Source organism: Stylophora pistillata, chromosome 2 (assembly GCF_964205215.1).
Source record: "Stylophora pistillata chromosome 2, jaStyPist1.2, whole genome shotgun sequence".
NCBI lineage: Eukaryota > Metazoa > Cnidaria > Anthozoa > Scleractinia > Pocilloporidae > Stylophora > Stylophora pistillata.
Genome location: NC_142520.1, coordinates 33,148,374 through 33,164,217, shown reverse-complemented (window position 1 = coordinate 33,164,217; position 15,844 = coordinate 33,148,374). Strand labels below are relative to the sequence as shown.

The window sequence follows — 15,844 nt, the reverse complement described above, 5'->3', positions numbered from 1 at the left end:
TAAGAAATACATGACAACAAAACCTCGCCTGCCACAGGTATGGTTGACAATGTACTCACGTTTCTAAAACAAATGCTTTTCTTGCCCATGTATCGTTCGTTCTTTGCTTAGTCCATCCGTCGGTTAGTTAGTCAGTCACTCCTCCGCTTGGTTTCCTCTCCTTTTCTTTCGCAAACAAACGAACAAAATAATGCAGAAAGCACACACATCTATCTACAACAGCTCTACTCACATCCTCACAAAAACTCACCTTCATTTACAATCACTTCTATTCCTCCAAATCTCTCTGCCAACACGCAGGCCACTTCTGTCTGTCTCTCTTTCTTTCCATGGCTTTTTGCTTTCTTTTTCCCTTGCTGCTCTTCTTCTCTCTTCATTCCAGTTCCAGTTCCAGTTCACCCTGTTTAACGGTCAACTCCAAAATCAAGATCAATTCATTAGTCAGTCAGGGGTTAAGGGCAAGATATTTTACATCAGCTTTTCGGGGACGAGCGCGAACGCAGGTCCCCACTACCAGAAATTATACGCTCGAGTTACCCACATTTGGGGTAATCGCAAGGGTCAACCCAGTCCAAGTGCAATGAAAGGGCCTCGCCTTGAGAGGACTGCCTCCTTGATCACAGTACCTCCCGCGTCAGGTAAGTATGCCTGAAAGGCATACGCTTGCCGTGGTAAAACTCTCCCTCACCTATGTCCTTGTGGTACTGCTTTGCACGCTTCAAATCAGCCAGTGTCAGTTGCCGCCTTGGCCCGTCATGTCTTTTTCCGCCTTCCCTTTGGAGCTGCAGGGCTCCTGTGCACAGAAGAGAATGCTATAGTCATTATTTTTCCTTTCATTAAATGGTCTTCCCCAAAAGGGAAGTGGGCCACACTCGGAGGTAGTGCTATACCGAGGCAACCCGTGGCTGGGACGAGGCAAGCCTCTTTTCCACAGCCCAGTTCCAAAAATCAGTTTAATATATGAGCTACTCAATGAGCAGCGTATCAGATATTAAGCTGATAAGAACAGATACTACACTTGATCTTAGCCAAAAGGCCGAGAAGCGATACCCACCAATACCCTCAATCAAGGGGGTGGTAGAGGGATCCTTCCCACAGTATATGGTGGATAGTAGCAGGTAGCCCCCAGAAGCCCTTGCGAGTCCCAAAAACGGACCCAGTGGCTCATCGGTTGGTAATCTTCTCATTGTAACTTTAAGACGCCAGCCACATACACTTAACTAACAAGATGGTGTTCTTTAGAATATTTACCAAACTTGATTTATCTCTATACTCCCCCCCCCCACCCCACCCCCAGTGAGATATATTGCCTCAAATGGACGCTTCTCAAGATGTGCGCGGGCTCTAGGAGATGACGTTTGGCTTAGGGTCTAGGCTACCAAATTTAGGGTTAGGGTAACGATTTTGGGGTTAGGGTTAGGGTAACGATGTTGGGGTTTAGGGTTAGAGTAACCAAATTAGGGCTAGTACAGATCAAACATAACCGATAACCAGCCAAATTTCAGCTGTTTTCCCTTGTCTACGACCATACCACAGGGAAAGCACCGGTTCTCGTCCGATCACCGAAGTTAAGCCCTGTCGGGCGGGGTTAGTACTTGGATGGGTGACCGCCTGGGAATACCCCGTGTTGTAGGCTTCATTTTTTCCTTTGCTTACTCTCTCAACGTTTTATCCGGGTAAACCGCTTCCGATACTCACGGCGTCCCGTAGACGAGTGAGGAGTAAAAGAAAAACTAACATAACAGGGAGGAGAGAAATCATTTTGCCACAACTTGCCGAGCTTGTGGCCAAAATCATTTCCCAATGCAAGAGAGCGAGCAAACGAAGGAGCGATGGCGCGCGCTCGAGATCTCAACACATTGTTGTGACAAATTCCACATTTGTACGTGACATCGAATCATTCGCACGCTCCCACGAATCACAAATAGGAAAACACGCACACTTTTACAGCACTTTCAAGGCCTCAAGACATGTCAAAACATTCCCACGATTAATAGAGGCGGATGGATTCAAAGTGACTGAAACGAAGCGAAGCGGCAACAGGTTCCACATTTTTACTTACTCGTCTGCCTCTTTGTTTGCTCGCTCGCTGGAACGAACGTTCCCTCCTCTCGCTCGCTCGCAATAAGAAATACATGACAACAAAACCTCGCCTGCCACAGGTATGGTTGACAATGTACTCACGTTTCTAAAACAAATGCTTTTCTTGCCCATGTATCGTTCGTTCTTTGCTTAGTCCATCCGTCGGTTAGTTAGTCAGTCACTCCTCCGCTTGGTTTCCTCTCCTTTTCTTTCGCAAACAAACGAACAAAATAATGCAGAAAGCACACACATCTATCTACAACAGCTCTACTCACATCCTCACAAAAACTCACCTTCATTTACAATCACTTCTATTCCTCCAAATCTCTCTGCCAACACGCAGGCCACTTCTGTCTGTCTCTCTTTCTTTCCATGGCTTTTTGCTTTCTTTTTCCCTTGCTGCTCTTCTTCTCTCTTCATTCCAGTTCCAGTTCCAGTTCACCCTGTTTAACGGTCAACTCCAAAATCAAGATCAATTCATTAGTCAGTCAGGGGTTAAGGGCAAGATATTTTACATCAGCTTTTCGGGGACGAGCGCGAACGCAGGTCCCCACTACCAGAAATTATACGCTCGAGTTACCCACATTTGGGGTAATCGCAAGGGTCAACCCAGTCCAAGTGCAATGAAAGGGCCTCGCCTTGAGAGGACTGCCTCCTTGATCACAGTACCTCCCGCGTCAGGTAAGTATGCCTGAAAGGCATACGCTTGCCGTGGTAAAACTCTCCCTCACCTATGTCCTTGTGGTACTGCTTTGCACGCTTCAAATCAGCCAGTGTCAGTTGCCGCCTTGGCCCGTCATGTCTTTTTCCGCCTTCCCTTTGGAGCTGCAGGGCTCCTGTGCACAGAAGAGAATGCTATAGTCATTATTTTTCCTTTCATTAAATGTGTCTTCCCCAAAAGGGAAGTGGGCCACACTCGGAGGTAGTGCTATACCGAGGCAACCCGTGGCTGGGACGAGGCAAGCCTCTTTTCCACAGCCCAGTTCCAAAAATCAGTTTAATATATGAGCTACTCAATGAGCAGCGTATCAGATATTAAGCTGATAAGAACAGATACTACACTTGATCTTAGCCAAAAGGCCGAGAAGCGATACCCACCAATACCCTCAATCAAGGGGGTGGTAGAGGGATCCTTCCCACAGTATATGGTGGATAGTAGCAGGTAGCCCCCAGAAGCCCTTGCGAGTCCCAAAAACGGACCCAGTGGCTCATCGGTTGGTAATCTTCTCATTGTAACTTTAAGACGCCAGCCACATACACTTAACTAACAAGATGGTGTTCTTTAGAATATTTACCAAACTTGATTTATCTCTATACTCCCCCCCCCCACCCCACCCCCAGTGAGATATATTGCCTCAAATGGACGCTTCTCAAGATGTGCGCGGGCTCTAGGAGATGACGTTTGGCTTAGGGTCTAGGCTACCAAATTTAGGGTTAGGGTAACGATTTTGGGGTTAGGGTTAGGGTAACGATGTTGGGGTTTAGGGTTAGAGTAACCAAATTAGGGCTAGTACAGATCAAACATAACCGATAACCAGCCAAATTTCAGCTGTTTTCCCTTGTCTACGACCATACCACAGGGAAAGCACCGGTTCTCGTCCGATCACCGAAGTTAAGCCCTGTCGGGCGGGGTTAGTACTTGGATGGGTGACCGCCTGGGAATACCCCGTGTTGTAGGCTTCATTTTTTCCTTTGCTTACTCTCTCAACGTTTTATCCGGGTAAACCGCTTCCGATACTCACGGCGTCCCGTAGACGAGTGAGGAGTAAAAGAAAAACTAACATAACAGGGAGGAGAGAAATCATTTTGCCACAACTTGCCGAGCTTGTGGCCAAAATCATTTCCCAATGCAAGAGAGCGAGCAAACGAAGGAGCGATGGCGCGCGCTCGAGATCTCAACACATTGTTGTGACAAATTCCACATTTGTACGTGACATCGAATCATTCGCACGCTCCCACGAATCACAAATAGGAAAACACGCACACTTTTACAGCACTTTCAAGGCCTCAAGACATGTCAAAACATTCCCACGATTAATAGAGGCGGATGGATTCAAAGTGACTGAAACGAAGCGAAGCGGCAACAGGTTCCACATTTTTACTTACTCGTCTGCCTCTTTGTTTGCTCGCTCGCTGGAACGAACGTTCCCTCCTCTCGCTCGCTCGCAATAAGAAATACATGACAACAAAACCTCGCCTGCCACAGGTATGGTTGACAATGTACTCACGTTTCTAAAACAAATGCTTTTCTTGCCCATGTATCGTTCGTTCTTTGCTTAGTCCATCCGTCGGTTAGTTAGTCAGTCACTCCTCCGCTTGGTTTCCTCTCCTTTTCTTTCGCAAACAAACGAACAAAATAATGCAGAAAGCACACACATCTATCTACAACAGCTCTACTCACATCCTCACAAAAACTCACCTTCATTTACAATCACTTCTATTCCTCCAAATCTCTCTGCCAACACGCAGGCCACTTCTGTCTGTCTCTCTTTCTTTCCATGGCTTTTTGCTTTCTTTTTCCCTTGCTGCTCTTCTTCTCTCTTCATTCCAGTTCCAGTTCCAGTTCACCCTGTTTAACGGTCAACTCCAAAATCAAGATCAATTCATTAGTCAGTCAGGGGTTAAGGGCAAGATATTTTACATCAGCTTTTCGGGGACGAGCGCGAACGCAGGTCCCCACTACCAGAAATTATACGCTCGAGTTACCCACATTTGGGGTAATCGCAAGGGTCAACCCAGTCCAAGTGCAATGAAAGGGCCTCGCCTTGAGAGGACTGCCTCCTTGATCACAGTACCTCCCGCGTCAGGTAAGTATGCCTGAAAGGCATACGCTTGCCGTGGTAAAACTCTCCCTCACCTATGTCCTTGTGGTACTGCTTTGCACGCTTCAAATCAGCCAGTGTCAGTTGCCGCCTTGGCCCGTCATGTCTTTTTCCGCCTTCCCTTTGGAGCTGCAGGGCTCCTGTGCACAGAAGAGAATGCTATAGTCATTATTTTTCCTTTCATTAAATGTGTCTTCCCCAAAAGGGAAGTGGGCCACACTCGGAGGTAGTGCTATACCGAGGCAACCCGTGGCTGGGACGAGGCAAGCCTCTTTTCCACAGCCCAGTTCCAAAAATCAGTTTAATATATGAGCTACTCAATGAGCAGCGTATCAGATATTAAGCTGATAAGAACAGATACTACACTTGATCTTAGCCAAAAGGCCGAGAAGCGATACCCACCAATACCCTCAATCAAGGGGGTGGTAGAGGGATCCTTCCCACAGTATATGGTGGATAGTAGCAGGTAGCCCCCAGAAGCCCTTGCGAGTCCCAAAAACGGACCCAGTGGCTCATCGGTTGGTAATCTTCTCATTGTAACTTTAAGACGCCAGCCACATACACTTAACTAACAAGATGGTGTTCTTTAGAATATTTACCAAACTTGATTTATCTCTATACTCCCCCCCCCCACCCCACCCCCAGTGAGATATATTGCCTCAAATGGACGCTTCTCAAGATGTGCGCGGGCTCTAGGAGATGACGTTTGGCTTAGGGTCTAGGCTACCAAATTTAGGGTTAGGGTAACGATTTTGGGGTTAGGGTTAGGGTAACGATGTTGGGGTTTAGGGTTAGAGTAACCAAATTAGGGCTAGTACAGATCAAACATAACCGATAACCAGCCAAATTTCAGCTGTTTTCCCTTGTCTACGACCATACCACAGGGAAAGCACCGGTTCTCGTCCGATCACCGAAGTTAAGCCCTGTCGGGCGGGGTTAGTACTTGGATGGGTGACCGCCTGGGAATACCCCGTGTTGTAGGCTTCATTTTTTCCTTTGCTTACTCTCTCAACGTTTTATCCGGGTAAACCGCTTCCGATACTCACGGCGTCCCGTAGACGAGTGAGGAGTAAAAGAAAAACTAACATAACAGGGAGGAGAGAAATCATTTTGCCACAACTTGCCGAGCTTGTGGCCAAAATCATTTCCCAATGCAAGAGAGCGAGCAAACGAAGGAGCGATGGCGCGCGCTCGAGATCTCAACACATTGTTGTGACAAATTCCACATTTGTACGTGACATCGAATCATTCGCACGCTCCCACGAATCACAAATAGGAAAACACGCACACTTTTACAGCACTTTCAAGGCCTCAAGACATGTCAAAACATTCCCACGATTAATAGAGGCGGATGGATTCAAAGTGACTGAAACGAAGCGAAGCGGCAACAGGTTCCACATTTTTACTTACTCGTCTGCCTCTTTGTTTGCTCGCTCGCTGGAACGAACGTTCCCTCCTCTCGCTCGCTCGCAATAAGAAATACATGACAACAAAACCTCGCCTGCCACAGGTATGGTTGACAATGTACTCACGTTTCTAAAACAAATGCTTTTCTTGCCCATGTATCGTTCGTTCTTTGCTTAGTCCATCCGTCGGTTAGTTAGTCAGTCACTCCTCCGCTTGGTTTCCTCTCCTTTTCTTTCGCAAACAAACGAACAAAATAATGCAGAAAGCACACACATCTATCTACAACAGCTCTACTCACATCCTCACAAAAACTCACCTTCATTTACAATCACTTCTATTCCTCCAAATCTCTCTGCCAACACGCAGGCCACTTCTGTCTGTCTCTCTTTCTTTCCATGGCTTTTTGCTTTCTTTTTCCCTTGCTGCTCTTCTTCTCTCTTCATTCCAGTTCCAGTTCCAGTTCACCCTGTTTAACGGTCAACTCCAAAATCAAGATCAATTCATTAGTCAGTCAGGGGTTAAGGGCAAGATATTTTACATCAGCTTTTCGGGGACGAGCGCGAACGCAGGTCCCCACTACCAGAAATTATACGCTCGAGTTACCCACATTTGGGGTAATCGCAAGGGTCAACCCAGTCCAAGTGCAATGAAAGGGCCTCGCCTTGAGAGGACTGCCTCCTTGATCACAGTACCTCCCGCGTCAGGTAAGTATGCCTGAAAGGCATACGCTTGCCGTGGTAAAACTCTCCCTCACCTATGTCCTTGTGGTACTGCTTTGCACGCTTCAAATCAGCCAGTGTCAGTTGCCGCCTTGGCCCGTCATGTCTTTTTCCGCCTTCCCTTTGGAGCTGCAGGGCTCCTGTGCACAGAAGAGAATGCTATAGTCATTATTTTTCCTTTCATTAAATGTGTCTTCCCCAAAAGGGAAGTGGGCCACACTCGGAGGTAGTGCTATACCGAGGCAACCCGTGGCTGGGACGAGGCAAGCCTCTTTTCCACAGCCCAGTTCCAAAAATCAGTTTAATATATGAGCTACTCAATGAGCAGCGTATCAGATATTAAGCTGATAAGAACAGATACTACACTTGATCTTAGCCAAAAGGCCGAGAAGCGATACCCACCAATACCCTCAATCAAGGGGGTGGTAGAGGGATCCTTCCCACAGTATATGGTGGATAGTAGCAGGTAGCCCCCAGAAGCCCTTGCGAGTCCCAAAAACGGACCCAGTGGCTCATCGGTTGGTAATCTTCTCATTGTAACTTTAAGACGCCAGCCACATACACTTAACTAACAAGATGGTGTTCTTTAGAATATTTACCAAACTTGATTTATCTCTATACTCCCCCCCCCCACCCCACCCCCAGTGAGATATATTGCCTCAAATGGACGCTTCTCAAGATGTGCGCGGGCTCTAGGAGATGACGTTTGGCTTAGGGTCTAGGCTACCAAATTTAGGGTTAGGGTAACGATTTTGGGGTTAGGGTTAGGGTAACGATGTTGGGGTTTAGGGTTAGAGTAACCAAATTAGGGCTAGTACAGATCAAACATAACCGATAACCAGCCAAATTTCAGCTGTTTTCCCTTGTCTACGACCATACCACAGGGAAAGCACCGGTTCTCGTCCGATCACCGAAGTTAAGCCCTGTCGGGCGGGGTTAGTACTTGGATGGGTGACCGCCTGGGAATACCCCGTGTTGTAGGCTTCATTTTTTCCTTTGCTTACTCTCTCAACGTTTTATCCGGGTAAACCGCTTCCGATACTCACGGCGTCCCGTAGACGAGTGAGGAGTAAAAGAAAAACTAACATAACAGGGAGGAGAGAAATCATTTTGCCACAACTTGCCGAGCTTGTGGCCAAAATCATTTCCCAATGCAAGAGAGCGAGCAAACGAAGGAGCGATGGCGCGCGCTCGAGATCTCAACACATTGTTGTGACAAATTCCACATTTGTACGTGACATCGAATCATTCGCACGCTCCCACGAATCACAAATAGGAAAACACGCACACTTTTACAGCACTTTCAAGGCCTCAAGACATGTCAAAACATTCCCACGATTAATAGAGGCGGATGGATTCAAAGTGACTGAAACGAAGCGAAGCGGCAACAGGTTCCACATTTTTACTTACTCGTCTGCCTCTTTGTTTGCTCGCTCGCTGGAACGAACGTTCCCTCCTCTCGCTCGCTCGCAATAAGAAATACATGACAACAAAACCTCGCCTGCCACAGGTATGGTTGACAATGTACTCACGTTTCTAAAACAAATGCTTTTCTTGCCCATGTATCGTTCGTTCTTTGCTTAGTCCATCCGTCGGTTAGTTAGTCAGTCACTCCTCCGCTTGGTTTCCTCTCCTTTTCTTTCGCAAACAAACGAACAAAATAATGCAGAAAGCACACACATCTATCTACAACAGCTCTACTCACATCCTCACAAAAACTCACCTTCATTTACAATCACTTCTATTCCTCCAAATCTCTCTGCCAACACGCAGGCCACTTCTGTCTGTCTCTCTTTCTTTCCATGGCTTTTTGCTTTCTTTTTCCCTTGCTGCTCTTCTTCTCTCTTCATTCCAGTTCCAGTTCCAGTTCACCCTGTTTAACGGTCAACTCCAAAATCAAGATCAATTCATTAGTCAGTCAGGGGTTAAGGGCAAGATATTTTACATCAGCTTTTCGGGGACGAGCGCGAACGCAGGTCCCCACTACCAGAAATTATACGCTCGAGTTACCCACATTTGGGGTAATCGCAAGGGTCAACCCAGTCCAAGTGCAATGAAAGGGCCTCGCCTTGAGAGGACTGCCTCCTTGATCACAGTACCTCCCGCGTCAGGTAAGTATGCCTGAAAGGCATACGCTTGCCGTGGTAAAACTCTCCCTCACCTATGTCCTTGTGGTACTGCTTTGCACGCTTCAAATCAGCCAGTGTCAGTTGCCGCCTTGGCCCGTCATGTCTTTTTCCGCCTTCCCTTTGGAGCTGCAGGGCTCCTGTGCACAGAAGAGAATGCTATAGTCATTATTTTTCCTTTCATTAAATGTGTCTTCCCCAAAAGGGAAGTGGGCCACACTCGGAGGTAGTGCTATACCGAGGCAACCCGTGGCTGGGACGAGGCAAGCCTCTTTTCCACAGCCCAGTTCCAAAAATCAGTTTAATATATGAGCTACTCAATGAGCAGCGTATCAGATATTAAGCTGATAAGAACAGATACTACACTTGATCTTAGCCAAAAGGCCGAGAAGCGATACCCACCAATACCCTCAATCAAGGGGGTGGTAGAGGGATCCTTCCCACAGTATATGGTGGATAGTAGCAGGTAGCCCCCAGAAGCCCTTGCGAGTCCCAAAAACGGACCCAGTGGCTCATCGGTTGGTAATCTTCTCATTGTAACTTTAAGACGCCAGCCACATACACTTAACTAACAAGATGGTGTTCTTTAGAATATTTACCAAACTTGATTTATCTCTATACTCCCCCCCCCCACCCCACCCCCAGTGAGATATATTGCCTCAAATGGACGCTTCTCAAGATGTGCGCGGGCTCTAGGAGATGACGTTTGGCTTAGGGTCTAGGCTACCAAATTTAGGGTTAGGGTAACGATTTTGGGGTTAGGGTTAGGGTAACGATGTTGGGGTTTAGGGTTAGAGTAACCAAATTAGGGCTAGTACAGATCAAACATAACCGATAACCAGCCAAATTTCAGCTGTTTTCCCTTGTCTACGACCATACCACAGGGAAAGCACCGGTTCTCGTCCGATCACCGAAGTTAAGCCCTGTCGGGCGGGGTTAGTACTTGGATGGGTGACCGCCTGGGAATACCCCGTGTTGTAGGCTTCATTTTTTCCTTTGCTTACTCTCTCAACGTTTTATCCGGGTAAACCGCTTCCGATACTCACGGCGTCCCGTAGACGAGTGAGGAGTAAAAGAAAAACTAACATAACAGGGAGGAGAGAAATCATTTTGCCACAACTTGCCGAGCTTGTGGCCAAAATCATTTCCCAATGCAAGAGAGCGAGCAAACGAAGGAGCGATGGCGCGCGCTCGAGATCTCAACACATTGTTGTGACAAATTCCACATTTGTACGTGACATCGAATCATTCGCACGCTCCCACGAATCACAAATAGGAAAACACGCACACTTTTACAGCACTTTCAAGGCCTCAAGACATGTCAAAACATTCCCACGATTAATAGAGGCGGATGGATTCAAAGTGACTGAAACGAAGCGAAGCGGCAACAGGTTCCACATTTTTACTTACTCGTCTGCCTCTTTGTTTGCTCGCTCGCTGGAACGAACGTTCCCTCCTCTCGCTCGCTCGCAATAAGAAATACATGACAACAAAACCTCGCCTGCCACAGGTATGGTTGACAATGTACTCACGTTTCTAAAACAAATGCTTTTCTTGCCCATGTATCGTTCGTTCTTTGCTTAGTCCATCCGTCGGTTAGTTAGTCAGTCACTCCTCCGCTTGGTTTCCTCTCCTTTTCTTTCGCAAACAAACGAACAAAATAATGCAGAAAGCACACACATCTATCTACAACAGCTCTACTCACATCCTCACAAAAACTCACCTTCATTTACAATCACTTCTATTCCTCCAAATCTCTCTGCCAACACGCAGGCCACTTCTGTCTGTCTCTCTTTCTTTCCATGGCTTTTTGCTTTCTTTTTCCCTTGCTGCTCTTCTTCTCTCTTCATTCCAGTTCCAGTTCCAGTTCACCCTGTTTAACGGTCAACTCCAAAATCAAGATCAATTCATTAGTCAGTCAGGGGTTAAGGGCAAGATATTTTACATCAGCTTTTCGGGGACGAGCGCGAACGCAGGTCCCCACTACCAGAAATTATACGCTCGAGTTACCCACATTTGGGGTAATCGCAAGGGTCAACCCAGTCCAAGTGCAATGAAAGGGCCTCGCCTTGAGAGGACTGCCTCCTTGATCACAGTACCTCCCGCGTCAGGTAAGTATGCCTGAAAGGCATACGCTTGCCGTGGTAAAACTCTCCCTCACCTATGTCCTTGTGGTACTGCTTTGCACGCTTCAAATCAGCCAGTGTCAGTTGCCGCCTTGGCCCGTCATGTCTTTTTCCGCCTTCCCTTTGGAGCTGCAGGGCTCCTGTGCACAGAAGAGAATGCTATAGTCATTATTTTTCCTTTCATTAAATGTGTCTTCCCCAAAAGGGAAGTGGGCCACACTCGGAGGTAGTGCTATACCGAGGCAACCCGTGGCTGGGACGAGGCAAGCCTCTTTTCCACAGCCCAGTTCCAAAAATCAGTTTAATATATGAGCTACTCAATGAGCAGCGTATCAGATATTAAGCTGATAAGAACAGATACTACACTTGATCTTAGCCAAAAGGCCGAGAAGCGATACCCACCAATACCCTCAATCAAGGGGGTGGTAGAGGGATCCTTCCCACAGTATATGGTGGATAGTAGCAGGTAGCCCCCAGAAGCCCTTGCGAGTCCCAAAAACGGACCCAGTGGCTCATCGGTTGGTAATCTTCTCATTGTAACTTTAAGACGCCAGCCACATACACTTAACTAACAAGATGGTGTTCTTTAGAATATTTACCAAACTTGATTTATCTCTATACTCCCCCCCCCCACCCCACCCCCAGTGAGATATATTGCCTCAAATGGACGCTTCTCAAGATGTGCGCGGGCTCTAGGAGATGACGTTTGGCTTAGGGTCTAGGCTACCAAATTTAGGGTTAGGGTAACGATTTTGGGGTTAGGGTTAGGGTAACGATGTTGGGGTTTAGGGTTAGATAACCAAATTAGGGCTAGTACAGATCAAACATAACCGATAACCAGCCAAATTTCAGCTGTTTTCCCTTGTCTACGACCATACCACAGGGAAAGCACCGGTTCTCGTCCGATCACCGAAGTTAAGCCCTGTCGGGCGGGGTTAGTACTTGGATGGGTGACCGCCTGGGAATACCCCGTGTTGTAGGCTTCATTTTTTCCTTTGCTTACTCTCTCAACGTTTTATCCGGGTAAACCGCTTCCGATACTCACGGCGTCCCGTAGACGAGTGAGGAGTAAAAGAAAAACTAACATAACAGGGAGGAGAGAAATCATTTTGCCACAACTTGCCGAGCTTGTGGCCAAAATCATTTCCCAATGCAAGAGAGCGAGCAAACGAAGGAGCGATGGCGCGCGCTCGAGATCTCAACACATTGTTGTGACAAATTCCACATTTGTACGTGACATCGAATCATTCGCACGCTCCCACGAATCACAAATAGGAAAACACGCACACTTTTACAGCACTTTCAAGGCCTCAAGACATGTCAAAACATTCCCACGATTAATAGAGGCGGATGGATTCAAAGTGACTGAAACGAAGCGAAGCGGCAACAGGTTCCACATTTTTACTTACTCGTCTGCCTCTTTGTTTGCTCGCTCGCTGGAACGAACGTTCCCTCCTCTCGCTCGCTCGCAATAAGAAATACATGACAACAAAACCTCGCCTGCCACAGGTATGGTTGACAATGTACTCACGTTTCTAAAACAAATGCTTTTCTTGCCCATGTATCGTTCGTTCTTTGCTTAGTCCATCCGTCGGTTAGTTAGTCAGTCACTCCTCCGCTTGGTTTCCTCTCCTTTTCTTTCGCAAACAAACGAACAAAATAATGCAGAAAGCACACACATCTATCTACAACAGCTCTACTCACATCCTCACAAAAACTCACCTTCATTTACAATCACTTCTATTCCTCCAAATCTCTCTGCCAACACGCAGGCCACTTCTGTCTGTCTCTCTTTCTTTCCATGGCTTTTTGCTTTCTTTTTCCCTTGCTGCTCTTCTTCTCTCTTCATTCCAGTTCCAGTTCCAGTTCACCCTGTTTAACGGTCAACTCCAAAATCAAGATCAATTCATTAGTCAGTCAGGGGTTAAGGGCAAGATATTTTACATCAGCTTTTCGGGGACGAGCGCGAACGCAGGTCCCCACTACCAGAAATTATACGCTCGAGTTACCCACATTTGGGGTAATCGCAAGGGTCAACCCAGTCCAAGTGCAATGAAAGGGCCTCGCCTTGAGAGGACTGCCTCCTTGATCACAGTACCTCCCGCGTCAGGTAAGTATGCCTGAAAGGCATACGCTTGCCGTGGTAAAACTCTCCCTCACCTATGTCCTTGTGGTACTGCTTTGCACGCTTCAAATCAGCCAGTGTCAGTTGCCGCCTTGGCCCGTCATGTCTTTTTCCGCCTTCCCTTTGGAGCTGCAGGGCTCCTGTGCACAGAAGAGAATGCTATAGTCATTATTTTTCCTTTCATTAAATGTGTCTTCCCCAAAAGGGAAGTGGGCCACACTCGGAGGTAGTGCTATACCGAGGCAACCCGTGGCTGGGACGAGGCAAGCCTCTTTTCCACAGCCCAGTTCCAAAAATCAGTTTAATATATGAGCTACTCAATGAGCAGCGTATCAGATATTAAGCTGATAAGAACAGATACTACACTTGATCTTAGCCAAAAGGCCGAGAAGCGATACCCACCAATACCCTCAATCAAGGGGGTGGTAGAGGGATCCTTCCCACAGTATATGGTGGATAGTAGCAGGTAGCCCCCAGAAGCCCTTGCGAGTCCCAAAAACGGACCCAGTGGCTCATCGGTTGGTAATCTTCTCATTGTAACTTTAAGACGCCAGCCACATACACTTAACTAACAAGATGGTGTTCTTTAGAATATTTACCAAACTTGATTTATCTCTATACTCCCCCCCCCCACCCCACCCCCAGTGAGATATATTGCCTCAAATGGACGCTTCTCAAGATGTGCGCGGGCTCTAGGAGATGACGTTTGGCTTAGGGTCTAGGCTACCAAATTTAGGGTTAGGGTAACGATTTTGGGGTTAGGGTTAGGGTAACGATGTTGGGGTTTAGGGTTAGAGTAACCAAATTAGGGCTAGTACAGATCAAACATAACCGATAACCAGCCAAATTTCAGCTGTTTTCCCTTGTCTACGACCATACCACAGGGAAAGCACCGGTTCTCGTCCGATCACCGAAGTTAAGCCCTGTCGGGCGGGGTTAGTACTTGGATGGGTGACCGCCTGGGAATACCCCGTGTTGTAGGCTTCATTTTTTCCTTTGCTTACTCTCTCAACGTTTTATCCGGGTAAACCGCTTCCGATACTCACGGCGTCCCGTAGACGAGTGAGGAGTAAAAGAAAAACTAACATAACAGGGAGGAGAGAAATCATTTTGCCACAACTTGCCGAGCTTGTGGCCAAAATCATTTCCCAATGCAAGAGAGCGAGCAAACGAAGGAGCGATGGCGCGCGCTCGAGATCTCAACACATTGTTGTGACAAATTCCACATTTGTACGTGACATCGAATCATTCGCACGCTCCCACGAATCACAAATAGGAAAACACGCACACTTTTACAGCACTTTCAAGGCCTCAAGACATGTCAAAACATTCCCACGATTAATAGAGGCGGATGGATTCAAAGTGACTGAAACGAAGCGAAGCGGCAACAGGTTCCACATTTTTACTTACTCGTCTGCCTCTTTGTTTGCTCGCTCGCTGGAACGAACGTTCCCTCCTCTCGCTCGCTCGCAATAAGAAATACATGACAACAAAACCTCGCCTGCCACAGGTATGGTTGACAATGTACTCACGTTTCTAAAACAAATGCTTTTCTTGCCCATGTATCGTTCGTTCTTTGCTTAGTCCATCCGTCGGTTAGTTAGTCAGTCACTCCTCCGCTTGGTTTCCTCTCCTTTTCTTTCGCAAACAAACGAACAAAATAATGCAGAAAGCACACACATCTATCTACAACAGCTCTACTCACATCCTCACAAAAACTCACCTTCATTTACAATCACTTCTATTCCTCCAAATCTCTCTGCCAACACGCAGGCCACTTCTGTCTGTCTCTCTTTCTTTCCATGGCTTTTTGCTTTCTTTTTCCCTTGCTGCTCTTCTTCTCTCTTCATTCCAGTTCCAGTTCCAGTTCACCCTGTTTAACGGTCAACTCCAAAATCAAGATCAATTCATTAGTCAGTCAGGGGTTAAGGGCAAGATATTTTACATCAGCTTTTCGGGGACGAGCGCGAACGCAGGTCCCCACTACCAGAAATTATACGCTCGAGTTACCCACATTTGGGGTAATCGCAAGGGTCAACCCAGTCCAAGTGCAATGAAAGGGCCTCGCCTTGAGAGGACTGCCTCCTTGATCACAGTACCTCCCGCGTCAGGTAAGTATGCCTGAAAGGCATACGCTTGCCGTGGTAAAACTCTCCCTCACCTATGTCCTTGTGGTACTGCTTTGCACGCTTCAAATCAGCCAGTGTCAGTTGCCGCCTTGGCCCGTCATGTCTTTTTCCGCCTTCCCTTTGGAGCTGCAGGGCTCCTGTGCACAGAAGAGAATGCTATAGTCATTATTTTTCCTTTCATTAAATGTGTCTTCCCCAAAAGGGAAGTGGGCCACACTCGGAGGTAGTGCTATACCGAGGCAACCCGTGGCTGGGACGAGGCAAGCCTCTTTTCCACAGCCCAGTTCCAAAAATCAGTTTAATATATG

At 47.2% G+C, this 15,844-nt stretch overlaps 22 non-coding genes and 1 pseudogene across 22 annotated transcripts; 7 read left to right on the top strand and 16 right to left on the bottom strand.

Moving 5' to 3' along the window:
• Positions 1–482: 482 nt before the first annotated feature.
• LOC148738699 (U1 spliceosomal RNA) lies at positions 483–646 on the bottom strand. Its single transcript, XR_015997728.1, has one exon. It is a non-coding gene; the product is annotated as a U1 spliceosomal RNA (small nuclear RNA).
• A 210-nt stretch (positions 647–856) lies between these two features.
• Positions 857–1,048, bottom strand: LOC148738698 (U2 spliceosomal RNA). Its single transcript, XR_015997543.1, has one exon. It is a non-coding gene; the product is annotated as a U2 spliceosomal RNA (small nuclear RNA).
• A 469-nt stretch (positions 1,049–1,517) lies between these two features.
• Positions 1,518–1,636, top strand: LOC148738697 (5S ribosomal RNA). Its single transcript, XR_015998040.1, has one exon. It is a non-coding gene; the product is annotated as a 5S ribosomal RNA (ribosomal RNA).
• Positions 1,637–2,607: 971 nt separating this feature from the next.
• LOC148738696 (U1 spliceosomal RNA) lies at positions 2,608–2,771 on the bottom strand. Its single transcript, XR_015997717.1, has one exon. It is a non-coding gene; the product is annotated as a U1 spliceosomal RNA (small nuclear RNA).
• Positions 2,772–2,982: 211 nt separating this feature from the next.
• Positions 2,983–3,174, bottom strand: LOC148738695 (U2 spliceosomal RNA). Its single transcript, XR_015997542.1, has one exon. It is a non-coding gene; the product is annotated as a U2 spliceosomal RNA (small nuclear RNA).
• Positions 3,175–3,643: 469 nt separating this feature from the next.
• On the top strand, positions 3,644–3,762 carry LOC148738694 (5S ribosomal RNA). Its single transcript, XR_015998039.1, has one exon. It is a non-coding gene; the product is annotated as a 5S ribosomal RNA (ribosomal RNA).
• A 971-nt stretch (positions 3,763–4,733) lies between these two features.
• Positions 4,734–4,897, bottom strand: LOC148738693 (U1 spliceosomal RNA). The gene has a single exon (XR_015997705.1). It is a non-coding gene; the product is annotated as a U1 spliceosomal RNA (small nuclear RNA).
• Positions 4,898–5,108: 211 nt separating this feature from the next.
• Positions 5,109–5,300, bottom strand: LOC148738692 (U2 spliceosomal RNA). Its single transcript, XR_015997541.1, has one exon. It is a non-coding gene; the product is annotated as a U2 spliceosomal RNA (small nuclear RNA).
• Positions 5,301–5,769: 469 nt separating this feature from the next.
• LOC148738691 (5S ribosomal RNA) lies at positions 5,770–5,888 on the top strand. The gene has a single exon (XR_015998038.1). It is a non-coding gene; the product is annotated as a 5S ribosomal RNA (ribosomal RNA).
• A 971-nt stretch (positions 5,889–6,859) lies between these two features.
• Positions 6,860–7,023, bottom strand: LOC148738690 (U1 spliceosomal RNA). The gene has a single exon (XR_015997694.1). It is a non-coding gene; the product is annotated as a U1 spliceosomal RNA (small nuclear RNA).
• Positions 7,024–7,234: 211 nt separating this feature from the next.
• On the bottom strand, positions 7,235–7,426 carry LOC148738689 (U2 spliceosomal RNA). Its single transcript, XR_015997540.1, has one exon. It is a non-coding gene; the product is annotated as a U2 spliceosomal RNA (small nuclear RNA).
• A 469-nt stretch (positions 7,427–7,895) lies between these two features.
• LOC148738688 (5S ribosomal RNA) lies at positions 7,896–8,014 on the top strand. Its single transcript, XR_015998036.1, has one exon. It is a non-coding gene; the product is annotated as a 5S ribosomal RNA (ribosomal RNA).
• A 971-nt stretch (positions 8,015–8,985) lies between these two features.
• On the bottom strand, positions 8,986–9,149 carry LOC148738687 (U1 spliceosomal RNA). The gene has a single exon (XR_015997682.1). It is a non-coding gene; the product is annotated as a U1 spliceosomal RNA (small nuclear RNA).
• A 211-nt stretch (positions 9,150–9,360) lies between these two features.
• LOC148738686 (U2 spliceosomal RNA) lies at positions 9,361–9,552 on the bottom strand. Its single transcript, XR_015997539.1, has one exon. It is a non-coding gene; the product is annotated as a U2 spliceosomal RNA (small nuclear RNA).
• A 469-nt stretch (positions 9,553–10,021) lies between these two features.
• On the top strand, positions 10,022–10,140 carry LOC148738685 (5S ribosomal RNA). The gene has a single exon (XR_015998035.1). It is a non-coding gene; the product is annotated as a 5S ribosomal RNA (ribosomal RNA).
• Positions 10,141–11,111: 971 nt separating this feature from the next.
• On the bottom strand, positions 11,112–11,275 carry LOC148738684 (U1 spliceosomal RNA). Its single transcript, XR_015997671.1, has one exon. It is a non-coding gene; the product is annotated as a U1 spliceosomal RNA (small nuclear RNA).
• Positions 11,276–11,486: 211 nt separating this feature from the next.
• LOC148738683 (U2 spliceosomal RNA) lies at positions 11,487–11,678 on the bottom strand. Its single transcript, XR_015997538.1, has one exon. It is a non-coding gene; the product is annotated as a U2 spliceosomal RNA (small nuclear RNA).
• A 468-nt stretch (positions 11,679–12,146) lies between these two features.
• On the top strand, positions 12,147–12,265 carry LOC148738682 (5S ribosomal RNA). Its single transcript, XR_015998034.1, has one exon. It is a non-coding gene; the product is annotated as a 5S ribosomal RNA (ribosomal RNA).
• A 971-nt stretch (positions 12,266–13,236) lies between these two features.
• Positions 13,237–13,400, bottom strand: LOC148738681 (U1 spliceosomal RNA). The gene has a single exon (XR_015997660.1). It is a non-coding gene; the product is annotated as a U1 spliceosomal RNA (small nuclear RNA).
• Positions 13,401–13,611: 211 nt separating this feature from the next.
• On the bottom strand, positions 13,612–13,803 carry LOC148738680 (U2 spliceosomal RNA). Its single transcript, XR_015997537.1, has one exon. It is a non-coding gene; the product is annotated as a U2 spliceosomal RNA (small nuclear RNA).
• A 469-nt stretch (positions 13,804–14,272) lies between these two features.
• LOC148738679 (5S ribosomal RNA) lies at positions 14,273–14,391 on the top strand. The gene has a single exon (XR_015998033.1). It is a non-coding gene; the product is annotated as a 5S ribosomal RNA (ribosomal RNA).
• Positions 14,392–15,362: 971 nt separating this feature from the next.
• LOC148738678 (U1 spliceosomal RNA) lies at positions 15,363–15,526 on the bottom strand. The gene has a single exon (XR_015997649.1). It is a non-coding gene; the product is annotated as a U1 spliceosomal RNA (small nuclear RNA).
• Positions 15,527–15,744: 218 nt separating this feature from the next.
• LOC148738677 (U2 spliceosomal RNA) lies at positions 15,745–15,842 on the bottom strand (annotated as a pseudogene).
• Positions 15,843–15,844: the final 2 nt, after the last annotated feature.